Source organism: Eleutherodactylus coqui, chromosome 12 (assembly GCF_035609145.1).
Source record: "Eleutherodactylus coqui strain aEleCoq1 chromosome 12, aEleCoq1.hap1, whole genome shotgun sequence".
NCBI classification, from domain to species: Eukaryota; Metazoa; Chordata; class Amphibia; order Anura; family Eleutherodactylidae; genus Eleutherodactylus; species Eleutherodactylus coqui.
The window spans coordinates 36,702,932-36,716,130 of NC_089848.1; the positions used below are offsets into that span (position 1 = coordinate 36,702,932).

The 13,199-nt window shown below is 47.8% G+C and overlaps 1 protein-coding gene across 1 annotated transcript in view; it reads right to left on the reverse strand.

Annotated features, from left to right (window-relative positions):
- Positions 1–6,980, reverse strand: part of NR4A3 (nuclear receptor subfamily 4 group A member 3) — a 68,257-nt gene extending 61,277 nt beyond the window's left edge. The window contains exons 1-2 of the mRNA XM_066585748.1: positions 6,806–6,980; positions 1,648–1,773 (exon numbers count right to left, since the gene is read on the reverse strand). The gene's annotated coding sequence lies outside the window, so the exon portion shown is untranslated. The remainder of the gene's footprint in view (positions 1–1,647; positions 1,774–6,805) is intronic.
- Between the last annotated feature and the right edge of the window lie 6,219 nt (positions 6,981–13,199).

Genomic DNA, 13,199 nt, shown 5'->3' on the forward strand with positions numbered 1-13,199 from the left:
CTCTCCCAGGATCTGTTTATACCCAGGACTGCGTCGGTAACAAGAGGGCATCCGCTACGTCTAGAAGAAAGCAGGTACCATCACCAACACAGAAGGGGGTTCTTTACTGTAAGAGCAGTGAGACTGTGGAACTCTCTGCCTGAGGACGTGGTGATGGCAAAATTTATAGAGGAGTTTAAGAGAAACTAGATGTCTCTCTAGAGCGCTATGATATTACAGGATATAGACATTAGGTGACCAGCGGGTTATTGATTCGGGTCTTACATTCATGTAGGAACTATCAGAGGTTGATCCAGGGATTATTCTGACTGCCATTATGGAGTTGGGAGGGAATTTTTCCCCCTATGGGGCTAATTGGCTTCTGCCTCTTGGGTTTTTTTTTTGCCTTCCTCTGGATCAACAACATTGGAGGATAAACAGGCTAAACTAGATGGACATTGTCTTCATTCAGCCTAACATACTATGTTACTATGACACATTCCCTTTAAACATCAATGAGACAAGCATATAATTAATGAAAGGTCTTCTAAGGGAAAGCAGGATCATCTTATCGCCTCTACTCCAGTCTTCTAGGGGGGGGGGTTCCTCAAAACCGACATTTATTTATTAACAGGATAGGAAATAATTGTCTAATTGCTGGAGGATCCATGGCTGGGACCCCCATATGTAGTACGGAGAATAGACATGCTGATGTCCTGATGGTATTTCTAGTCTGCTGTAATCCGTTGTCACTGACTTTGCCGCACATGTGAGCAGTCTAAGAAACCATGAAGAAACGGCCGCATTACGGCTCCATGCAGGAACTAGATGTTACGTGCCGAGGACTGTCACTGGCACAAGACACGCAGCTGCTGAGCAAAGCCTTACAGAGAACACTCTACTAATAAAGGCAATGAAGCCAGGCGAGAAACAAGCAGAATATCCAAACTGCTGGTATAAAGCAAGAACATTGCAGAACCCGACCTACAAGTATACATTGTATCGGTATAGGACTCCGTTGTAGCAAAACTCGGGAACTGACTGTTTATTTGTAGACTTACTTTCTGCATAAGTTAGATTTTCTTCTTACTAAGATAATGCAGATAAGGTTATTCCTTCCATCTCCTTAAAGACTTACAGACTGAGACAAGATTGTTAACTTTGTTCTTTTCACAGCGTAATTCACTCAAGACCTGAAGGTTCTCCCCTGCGGGGCGGCGGGGGGGGGGGGGGGGGGGTGCTGGATAATGCAGTTTAGTTTTCACTTGAAACGTAAACCCCGGAGTCTGAGAAGAAGTCCTACAAGTCTCTCTCCAAGGTGCTAACCGAGTGCTTGTATCAGATCTCCCCAAACGGTGTATCCCGGACGGCCATCGTTACAGCGTAGCTGACCGAGGACCCCCGGACTTAACACCGGGTATAACCCGCCGCCGACAACAAGCAAGTGTCACCAGTAGGACAGTAAAATGTGCCGTGCGTCCTGCGATTCGCCCACGGTAGCTTCATGAGAAAGTCCTTTCCATTAGTCCTAGACAGGACTAGGAGGCGGCAGTAACTGGTAGAGTATATCTTACAGCAACAAATGCCACTTACTCTTGATACACACAGGTACATACGGCTCTACACGTATGACCCATCCACGGATGAAGCGTGACACGCAGACCTTACCTGGATGGTATCTTTCTTGCTGAATGGTGAAAGTACTTGGCCAACCGCCTGGAAGATGAACTTTGGGAAGTGCTTCGGGAAGCGATGTAGCAGAGCCGAGTGCCGGACGCTCCTTTGACTTGCAGGCTTTAAACGGAAATATCAGAAAAGCTGTAGCTGTTAGAACTCGATATATTCAATATCTACATCTCTCTGAACGCGGCAACAAGTGGTTAAAGCCGCTGTAAATAAGAGTCACCCTGCGGCCCCCGGCGCTGACCCCCCACTCACTAACCCTATTGATCGTTTTCCTTCAAAGAAGCGACGCTCGGGTCCTCTGCTCACCAAGGGAGCCTCGTTAGGACTGTCGCCATGCACCTAATTACCAGCGCCCGTCCTATGCCCGCTACGGAGGGGCATCACAGCTCCCAGGCGCAAAGTGCTGTGCGCAGGGCAGGGAACTAGCTGCCACCCCCAAGACCAGAGCTACCGAGCAGCCTGCAGTTGTGAGCCGCCATCATGTCCACGGGCACACACATGGTCACAAACGGAGACAAGTACACAAATGTAGACAGGAATATAGCCATGTAATGAGGTATACACACAAATGTAAACACACACGTAGACGGGAACACACACAGGTACACACATGTAGACAGAAACACAGCCATGTAGACAGGTTGACAGACACCCATGTAAATGGGTACACACACAGACAGGAAGGCGTAAGTAGACTGGTACACACACACACACACACAGGTAGACAGGAACAGAAACATAGACAAGTACACAAATGTAGAAAAGTAAACACACGTGTAGACAGGAACATACATGCAGAAAGGAGCACAGACATACACACAGACACACATGTAGACAGGTAGCCACACGTGTAGACAGGGACACACACACAGACACCTAGACAGGGACACACTCATGTAGACAGCTACACACGTGGATAGGTACACACACGTAGACAGCTAGACACATGTAGACAGGTACACACACACAAACACATGTAGACAGCTAGACACACACGTAGACAGCTACACAAAAACACACAGGTAGACACACATGTAGACAGCTTGACACATGTAGAAAGGACACACACAGACAGGTACACAAGTACACAATTATAGACAGGTACACACACGTAGAGAGGTACATACACATGTAGACAGGTACACACACGTAAATAGCTGGACATATGTAGACAGGTACACAATGTAGACAGCTAGACGCACATGTAGATAGCTAGACACACAAACAAACAAATGTAGACAGCTGGACACATGTAGACAGGTACACACACAGACAGCTAGACACACACACACGTGGACAGGTACACACAATTGTAGACAGGTAGTAAACAAGTACACACATACTTAGATATACACACATGTAGACAGGTACACACACACACACATATATATATATAACACATACACACACAAATGTACACAGGTATACACTCATTATATATTATATATATGTGTGTATGTGTATATATATAAAATCTCCAGGTAGACACACATGTAGACAGATGAACACACACACACACGTAGACAGTTACATACATACACACATATAGACAGGTACACAGTTACACACACACACACACACACACACACATGTAGACAGTTACACACACACATGTAGACAATTACACACACACATAGACAGTTACACACACACACACACACACACACATAAACAGGTACACACAGACACACATGTAGACAGTTACATACATACACACATGTAGACTGGTACACACACACAGAAGTAGTTACCCACATGTAGACAGACAGTTACACACACATGTGGACCAGTACATATATGTAGACAGGTACACACACAATTGTAGACAGGTAGAAACACTCATGTAAAGTACAGACATGTAGACAGTTAAACACATAGACAGTTACACACAAACACAGACAGGTATACACATGTAGACAGCTAGACAGGTGTAAACAGGTACACACACGTACACACACATATAGACAAGTACAGACATGTAGACAGCCTTACACACGTAGACAGTTACACACACATGTACACAGGTACACACTAACTATATATAATATCTCTAGGTAGACACACATGTAGACAGGTGTACACACACACAGACTGGTACACACAGACACACATGTAGACAGTTACCCACATGTAGACCGGTACACACACATATAGACAGTTACATAAATCTAGACAGGAACACACACACACAGACAGGTACACACATGTAGAGCGGTACACACACACACACACGTAGACAGGTACAGGTACACACACATAGACCGATATACACACACATATAGACAGTTACATACATGTAGACAGGTACACAGTTACACACACAAGTAGACAGTTAACCACACGTAGATCAGTACACACACGTAGACAGTTAACCACACACACACACATGTAGACAGGTACACACACATGTAGACAGTTACGCACATGTAGAGCGGTACATACACATGTAGACAGCTAGGCACAAGTAGACTGATATACACACATATAGACAGGTACACACACATGTAGAGCGGTACACATATATAGACAGTTAACCACACACACGTAGAGCGGTACACACACACACGTAGACAGGTACAGGTACACACACATAGACCGATATACACACACATATAGACAGTTACATACATGTAGACAGGTACACAGTTACACACACAAGTAGACAGTTAACCACACGTAGATCGGTACACACACGTAGACAGTTAACCACACACACACGCAGAGCGGTACACACATACACATGTAGAGAGGTACACACACATGTAGACAGTTACGCACATGTAGAGCGGTACACACACATACACATGTAGACAGTTAGGCACAAGTAGACTGATATACACACATATAGACAGGTACACACACATGTAGAGCGGTACACATATATATAGACAGTTAACCACACACACATGTAGAGCGGTACACATATATAGACAGTTAACCACACACACATGTAGAGCGGTACACACACACACACACACACACACACGTAGACAGGTACACACACACACACGTAGACAGATACACACACACACGTAGACAGATACACACACACACGTAGACAGATACACACATGTAGACCGGTACACATACACACACATGTAGACAGTTAACCACATACACACATGTTGACAGGTACACACACACACACACGTAGAGCGGTACACACACACACACACACACGTAGAGCGGTACACACACACACACACACGTAGAGCGGTACACACACACACACACACGTAGAGCGGTACACACACACACATGTGTAGACAGATACACACACACACGTAGACAGATACACGTAGACAGATACACACATGTAGACCGGTACACATACACACACATGTAGACAGTTAACCACATACACACATGTTGACAGGTACACACACACACACATGTAGAGCGGTACACACACACACGTAGAGCGGTACACACACACACGTAGAGCGGTACACACACACACACACACACACACGTAGAGCGGTACACACACACACACACACACACGTAGAGCGGTACACACACACACACACACACACACACACGTAGAGCGGTACACACACACACACACACACACACACATGTGTAGACAGATACACACACACACGTTGACAGATACACAAACACACATCAGACACACACACACACACACACACACACATGTAGACAGATACACACATGTAGACAGATACACACATGTAGAGTGATACACACATGTAGACAGTTAACCACATACACACACACACATGTTGACAGGTACACACATACACACACACGTAGAGCGGCACACACATACACACACGTAGAGCGGTACACATACACACGTAGACCGATATACACACACATATAGACAGTTACATACATGTAGACAGGTACACAGTTACACACACAAGTAGACAGTTAACCACACGTAGATCGGTACACACACGTAGACAGTTAACCACACACACACGCAGAGCGGTACACACATACACATGTAGAGAGGTACACACACATGTAGACAGTTACGCACATGTAGAGCGGTACACACACATACACATGTAGACAGTTAGGCACAAGTAGACTGATATACACACATATAGACAGGTACACACACATGTAGAGCGGTACACATATATATAGACAGTTAACCACACACACATGTAGAGCGGTACACATATATAGACAGTTAACCACACACACATGTAGAGCGGTACACACACACACACACACACACACACACGTAGACAGGTACACACACACACACGTAGACAGATACACACACACACGTAGACAGATACACACACACACACGTAGACAGATACACACATGTAGACCGGTACACATACACACACATGTAGACAGTTAACCACATACACACATGTTGACAGGTACACACACACACACACGTAGAGCGGTACACACACACACACACACGTAGAGCGGTACACACACACACACACACGTAGAGCGGTACACACACACACACACACACGTAGAGCGGTACACACACACACACACACATGTGTAGACAGATACACACACACACGTAGACAGATACACGTAGACAGATACACACATGTAGACCGGTACACATACACACACATGTAGACAGTTAACCACATACACACATGTTGACAGGTACACACACACACACGTAGAGCGGTACACACACACACACACACACGTAGAGCGGTACACACACACACACACACACGTAGAGCGGTACACACACACACACACACACACACGTAGAGCGGTACACACACACACACACACACGTAGAGCGGTACACACACACACACACACACATGTGTAGACAGATACACACACACACGTTGACAGATACACAAACACACATCAGACACACACACACACACACACACACACACACATGTAGACAGATACACACATGTAGACAGATACACACATGTAGAGTGATACACACATGTAGACAGTTAACCACATACACACACACACATGTTGACAGGTACACACATACACACACACGTAGAGCGGCACACACATACACACACGTAGAGCGGTACACATACACACATGTAGACAGATACACACGGCGCTGTCCGCGGTCGGCAGCATCATCACCATGGTAACGGCGGTGTACTCGCGGGGGTCCCGCCGCTTCTGCTCCCCTCATACTGACCTGCCGGCCGTGGAGGTTCCGTCTTTACACTCCGAGAAGCCGTCCGCAGGGAGATCCGTGCTGTGAGGCTGCAGTCCCGGCGGCTCTACCGGGGACGGGTCACACCGTGCGGCCGGAGGAGTCCCATAGTCCGAGGAGAGCGGAGCTCCGCCGCGCGGCACTACCGGCACCGGCGCTGCCAGCACCCCGTGTGTGAACATCTCTTAAGAAGTCTCCCCGTGGAGGGCTGGAATGTCGGACGTCACCGGTGACGACACGGCTGGCTGACGTCACGGCTGTGAGGGCGGGAGCCGCTTATCTCCGGCGCGCGGCGGAGCGGCGGCCGCTGCCAGCAGTCATTCTTCAGATTGCCGGCCGGGAGTGCAGACAAACCACAAGAGGGAGGAGGCGTACGCAGGGGTCTAGGGGGTCTGTCAGCCCCCCACAGAAACTACCTGATGCCACTGAGAAGCCACGTGCCCGGGGCTGTATACTCACCGGCCACTGAGGGGCCACGTGCCCGGGGCTATATACTTACCGGCCACTGAGGGGCCATGTGCCCGGGGCTATATACTTACCGGCCACTGGGGGGGGGCACGTGCCCGGGGCTGTATACTTACCCACCACTGGGGGGGCCACGTGCCCGCGGCTGTATACTTTCCGGCCACATGCCCGGGGCTATATACTTACCCACCACTAGGGGGCACGTGCCCAGGGCTGTATACTCACCCACCACTGAGAGGCCACGTGCCCGGGGCTATATACTTACCCACCACTGAGGGGCCACATGCCCAGGGCTATATACTTACCCACCACTGAGGGGCCACGTGCCTGGGCTGTATACTCACCGGCCATTGAGGGGCCTTGTACCCAAGGCTGTATACTCACCGGCCACTGAGAGGCTACGTGCCTGAGGCTGTATACTTACCTGCCACTGGGGGGGGGGGGGGGGCACGTGCCTGAGGCTGTATACTCACCCACCACTGGGGGGCCACATGCTCGGGGCTGTATTATCACTGGCCACTGAGAGGCCATGTGCCCAGGGGCTGTATACTTACCCACTGCTAAGAGGCAATGTGCCCGGGGCTGTATACTCACCTGCTGCTGAGAGGCCACGGGCCCAGTGGGCTGTATACTCACCCACTGCTAAGAGGCAATGTGCCCGGGGCTGTATACACGCCCACCACTGAGAGGCCACGGGCCTAGGGCTGTATACTCACCAACTGCTGAGAGGCCACGTACCCGGGAGCAGTATATTCACCCACCACTGAGAGGCCATGTGTCCGGGAGCTATATACTCACCTGCTGCTGAGAGGCCACGTGCCCAGTGGGCTGTATACTCACCCACTGCTAAGAGGCAATGTGCCCGGGGCTGTATACACGCCCACCACTGAGAGGCCACGGGCCTAGGGCTGTATACTCACCAACTGCTGAGAGGCCACGTACCCGGGAGCAGTATATTCACCCACCACTGAGAGGCCATGTGTCCGGGAGCTATATACTCACCTGCTGCTGAGAGGCCACGTGCCCAGTGGGCTGTATACTCACCCACTGCTAAGAGGCAATGTGCCCGGGGCTGTATACACGCCCACCACTGAGAGGCCACGGGCCTAGGGCTGTATACTCACCAACTGCTGAGAGGCCACGTACCCGGGAGCAGTATATTCACCCACCACTGAGAGGCCATGTGTCCGGGAGCTATATACTCACCTGCTGCTGAGAGGCCACGTGCCCAGTGGGCTGTATACTCACCTGCCATTGAGAGGCCACGTGCCCGGAGGCTGTATACTCACCCGCCTCCGGGGGCTGTATTCTCGCCCGCTCCTGAGGGGCGCATGCTCTCCTATACAGGTCTATGGCAGAGCCTGCAGGTACCTGAAGAGAGGCCAATTTTTTTCCCTGACTTCAGCAGCGGGAAGCAGTGAATATAAAACTACCTGCGTGGCCCCCCGACACGTCCCTCACGGCGCCATCACTGATATAGGCAGGTTACTGACACACATTCTCACTGGAGAAGAGAGTTGGGGCCCTGTTACAGATTTTACACTGGGGCCCGACAGCTTTAAGTTACGCCTCTGCTCACAGCATTGCCGGCAGAGAGGGCTGGGGAGCGTTCTCTCTAATCGTCCCGTCTAAATGAGCCATTACCGTTACCAGATTTGCTTTATTACCCTTTTTTGAATATTCTATTGGCACCACATTGCTACGTGCCAATTCTTTGTAACAGACTCGTCACCAAATATAAGAAACAATCGTCTATCCCTCCATAAGAAGTTACTTCTCTTAGACCCCCGGGGGGGGGGGGGGGGGGGTGCTCCCTCCTGGGGTTAGGCATTTAGTGGAGAGTTCTCTTTATCATTTTGCATCTCACCTGGCATTTCATTCTCCTCTGTGAATACACTGGAGAAAAAACTATTTAACAGATTTGCTTTCTCCTCCTCACCTGCTACAATTGTTCTCTTATTACTTTTTTAACCCCTTCATGACATGGCCTATTTTCTGCTTAAGGACGCAACGAGTTTTGCCGGATTTTCTTCTCCATTTATCAAAGGTCATAACTTTTTACTTTTCTGTCGACGGGGCCGTATAAGGGCTTGTTTTTTGCGTGGTGAACTGTAGTTTTTATCGGCGCCATCTTTAGGTACATTGACTATATTGTAAAACTTAAATTTTTTTTTATGATTGCAGGGAGAGAAAACGCATCAATTCTGCCGTAGATTTTTTTTACAGCGTTAATCATGCAGCATAAATGATACAATACATTTTTTCTGCGGGTCGGTACGATTACAACGATACCAAAATTCTTACATTTTTTTTAGGTTTTTCCACTTTTCTGCAATAAAAACCCTTTTTTTGGAAATCTTTTTTTTTTCTAAATCGCTGCATTCAAAGTCCTGTAACTTTTTTATTTTTTTATGTACGGAGCTCTATGAGGGCTTATTTTTTGCGAGACGAGCTGTAGTTTTTATTGGTACCATTTTGGGGTACATACGGCTTTTTTGATCAGTTTTATTACGTTTTTAGGGAGGCAAAATGCTAAAAATTAGCATTATGCCTCAGTTTTTTAGTGTTTTTTTTACGCTTTTTTCCGTGCACAGTCAAAGGCATGTGCAGCTTATTGTACGCGTCGTTACGGACGCAACAATACCAAATATGTGGGATTTTCATGTTTTTTTTTACCTTTTTTATGCTAATATGAGAAAAAGCATAAAAAGAGGGTTTTTTTACTTTTTTTTCTTTAATTCATTTTTTAAATCTTTTTTAACACAATTTGTGTCCCCCTGGGGGACTTACAACACTGCCCTGATGATCGCTGTGATAAGGCATGGCAAGGCTACTGCCCTGCCATGCCTTATCGCTTATACAGCGATCTCAGGCAGCGGCAACACAGGATGCCAGTGTCTGGAATTCTGTTGCCATGGCAACAGGCCGGACTCTCTGTAATTATATCGCGAGAGCTCGGCAACTTCACAGAGGGAGCACGCTCCCACTGTGAACCCTTCTCATGCCGCGATCTACATAGATCGAGGCAGGGAAGGGGTTAACAGCGGGGGGCGCATCTCCGACTGACAGCCGGCTCCCGCTGCGGGATAGTGCGAGATCATATGTGATCTTGCGCTATCCCCAGGACATAATTTTACGCCCTGGTGCGGGAAGGGGTTAAGGGCTAACACGGTTTTCATCTTTTTGCTTTTTATATGGTTCAGGGACAGTTTAGGGTTAGTTTTACTCTCTTTGGTAAGAAGTCTCCCTGTCTCCATCTTTGCTGCTTTTCTTTACTTCTTACATATTTTTTTCTTTTTCTTTATAGCTTTTTAACCCCTTAAGGATGTGGCCTTTTTTTCCATTTTCGTTTTTTCCTCCTAACTTTCAAAAAATTATTACTCTTTTATTTATATATCGACATGGCTGTATAAGGGCTTGTTTTTTGTGGGACGAGTTGTATTTTTCATTGGTACTATTTAGAATCATAGAGTTGGATGAGACCTCCAGGGTCATCGGGTCCAACCCCCTGCTCACTAAATCATCCCAGACAGATGTCTGTTCAGCCTATCAAGTCTTCCATTGAAGGAGAACTCCCCACCTTCCGTGGCAACCTGTTCCACTCATTGATCACCCTCACTGTCTAATATCTAATCTATGTCTCCTCCCTTTCAGTTTCATCCCATTGCTTATGTTTTTTTCTTGTAATGTATTATGTAAAGCCGAAAAAAGACATGTCCATTTAGTTCAGCCTGTTACCCCCAATGTGGATCCAGAGGAAGGCAAAAAAAAAACAAACTGTGAGGTAGAAGCCAATTTTTTACATTAAAGGGGAAAAAAATTATTCTTGACTGCATTCTGGCAATTGGAATAATCCCCTGATCACCCACCCCTCTGAATTTATTAGTGATATAACATATATTTTATGACTCAAGAAAAACATCCAGGCCCCTCTTCAACTCTTTTATCGAATTTGCAATCAACACGTCCTCAGGCAGAGAGTTCCAAAGTCTCACTACTCTTAGGGTGCCCACCCACTGGCGTTTTTTTTCACTGCGAAATTCGCAGGTTTTTTTTTTCTGCAGGGGGTCTATGGGACTTAGGCCTCCTTCCCACGAACGGATTTCCGCCGCGTAATTCGCGGCGAAAATCCGCTGCGTTGCCCGCTGCTATTAGGTTCTATTGAACCTAATAGCACAATGCTCACGATGCGTAATTCCACCGCGGAATTACGCACCGCGATTTCTCCCGTCCTCACCCGCAGCATGCTCTATTTTCTGCGGGTGAGGACGGGCTGTACGCACTGACGGCTTCCATTGCAGTCAATGGAAGCCGTCCGTTCACGCTATCTCCCGCTGTAACCAGCGGGAGATAGCGTGAAAAAACGCTTTCCCGCCCACCGCCGCGCGTCATCTGACGCCAAATGACGCGGCCGGCCGCGTCACATGACGCGGCCGGCCGCGTCACGTGACACGCTCGGTGACGCGGCGGTGGTGGGCGGTGACGGGCGGTGACGCGCGGCGGTGGGCGGGGAAGCGATTTCACGCTATCTCCCGCAGGTAAGTATAGGGGCTCTGGGGGGCGCCGTGACGGGCTTCACAGCGGAATATTACGCTGCGGAGCCCGTCACGCTCGTGGGAAGGAGGCCTTATAATGTAAAAATCGCGATCGCGCAAAATCGCGATTTATCGCGATTTTGCGCGATCACGATTTTAGCTTTGCATGTCCCATAGCCCAAAGACCCCTGAAGAAAAAAAAAAACGCTGCGAATTTCGCAGTAAAAAAACGCTAGTGGGTGGGCACCCTTACAGTAAAGAATCCCCTTCTTTGTCAAGTGGAAACCTTCTTTCCACTAGAGAGTGCTCTCTTGTTACAGTCCTGCGTATAATACTGCGTTTCCCTGAAAATAAGACACCCCCTGAAAATAAGACTGGGTAGAGGTTTTGCTGAAGTGCTAAATATAAGGCCTCCCCCAAAAGTAAGACCTAGCTCTGTCCCTGCTGTGCTACTCTGCTGTGATGAGCTCCCTCTGCTGGCCGGAAGCTGCAATACAGTCCCTGCTGCATAAGTGGTCCAGGAACTGCTGTGGGTGATCGTTAGTATCCAGACAGTGTGTGGGAGCCAGGTACTTTACAGCCCTTATTTCTTGTGGCCCTGTGTGTGAGTCAGGCGAGACAAGAAGTACTCATTTGAGGACAGTGCTATTGCTAGACATGAGAGATTTGGGCAAATGATTCTGAAAGAAATGGAGTCACAAGAAATTCACCAGGAAATTCAGGGTTTGGATTGTTATGATGATGTTCCTGAAGATGATGACATGACTGTCATTGAATACATCTTGCTTTGTGTTCATAAATATCGGGATCGGTAAATGTACCATAGAGTGTTGTACGTAGAAATAATGGTAGTAACAAGAAATTCTTCATAAGATTCACAGTTTGTCTGGTTCTGCTGGTTTGTGATGACAACTACTGGACAGTATATAATAAGTGTGAATTCTTCTTCATGGAAAAAATAAGATATCCCCTGAAAATAAGACCTAGCGCATTTTTGGGAGCAAAAAGCTCAAGCTCTGATCCTATTTTTGCCTTGGCAGCAGCTGCCTGACACTGGTTGCTCCACTTAAACTTAGTTAACTAAAAGTCCTTTTCCATGTCGGTGTTCCCCAGTGGTTTCCCATTTGGTGTGTAATGCTGACATGTGTTTCCTCTGCCCATGTGTATAACTTTTCATTGATCAGTGTTAAAGCTCATTTGCCACTTTCTCCTAACCACCAACCTATCCAGATCCTCTTGCAATCTTGTGCAAATAATAAGTCAGATCAGAGGGCTTCCCGTTCTGAGGCTTGACAATTCCACTGCGATGTGTTGAGGAGATCGGATGTGCAGACGTGGTGGGCTGCTGACAAACAGAAGGAGGAGGTACCCGGCTT